Source organism: Dioscorea cayenensis, chromosome 5 (genome assembly GCF_009730915.1).
Source record: "Dioscorea cayenensis subsp. rotundata cultivar TDr96_F1 chromosome 5, TDr96_F1_v2_PseudoChromosome.rev07_lg8_w22 25.fasta, whole genome shotgun sequence".
Classification (NCBI taxonomy): Eukaryota; Viridiplantae; Streptophyta; class Magnoliopsida; order Dioscoreales; family Dioscoreaceae; genus Dioscorea; species Dioscorea cayenensis.
This window is the reverse complement of record NC_052475.1, coordinates 31,993,845-31,995,097: the sequence shown is the minus strand read 5'-3', so window position 1 is coordinate 31,995,097 and position 1,253 is coordinate 31,993,845.

Here is a 1,253-nt window from a genome sequence, read left to right as displayed (position 1 = left end):
AACGCCGACCGGGTTTTCTTCTTCCGAAGACCACCGGCCGCTATCGCAACGCGTACTCAAGAACGAGGGCCACATCTCGAGGTCTCGAAACTCAAAGCAGCTTTTCCCCGATCCCCGAATTTATCGGGTGCGACCATCGCATCTTTGCAAAAAGAGAATCAAGAAGGGCCCTCTCTGGTATATGGCTTCCACCAAATAACGCCGCAAACGGTGTCCTTCGAATAATCTCCCAAAGCTGTCGAGGGGTCATGTTAACTTTCAATTCAGCCTAAGGTCTCCACAACCGTGTCAAATAGCAACGCCCATTAACTAGGTCGACCGCCATAATCACAAGCCTCGCAAGATTTCGACAAAAAGTTTAAGCTGTAAATATAAGGTTTTTAAACCAGAACTCTCGCTTATTAAATGTAGATATAAAATGTTAAACAGAGACCCATTTTTGTTAAACAGAGACGAGAATACTTTAAACGAGACAACAAATGTTAAACTCAGAATATCTCATTTCTTAAACGTCAACCTCATTTCAGAAATCGCAACCATATCAAAACGAAACGGGAAATGTACATTATAAATATTACATAAATCATAACAATCGAAAAAACTATTTCGATAGTGTATACATACGAAAATGCAAAACAAAACAAAACCCTAGCCGAGAAATCTCCCTCGCAGACTAACAAAAACCCCAAACCGAGAAATCCCTCGCAGACTTTCAATATCTTCCAACAAAAAAACAGAGCACAAAACAAAACCGAAAAAAATCTTTCTTTTAGTAATGTAATCGCTAACATAAAACCATACTCAATACCTTAGATCGAGAATCGATGAAATGCCAACTAGTCACTGGGGACTTCTCCTTCGAGATACCGTGGAAAGGGAAAAAGTCGATGAAATGCTAATTACAGAGGCTTTCACGCGAGAGACAACTTCGAGACAAACTTTGAAATGGAAAAGTCAAGACGTGAGTCGAGAAAAAGCAATTAAACGGCTCCAATAAATTGCCTCTGGGTTACTCCCTACTGAAAAACCCCCCACTTCCTCCTCAAATCGCCGAGATGGTCGCAGCCCACGACTCCCCATGCAAGGGCATTTTCGTCCCAAAAAAATTTGAAACTCACTCCGCTCACATCCGCTATGTGGTTTGGGGGTTTGAAAAAAACATAGACTTTTAAAAAGGAGGGGGTTTTTTTGGGGATCGCAAAAACTAACGGGTGTTTTTTTGGCAATTTTTACAAACTTAAAGGGTTTTTTTG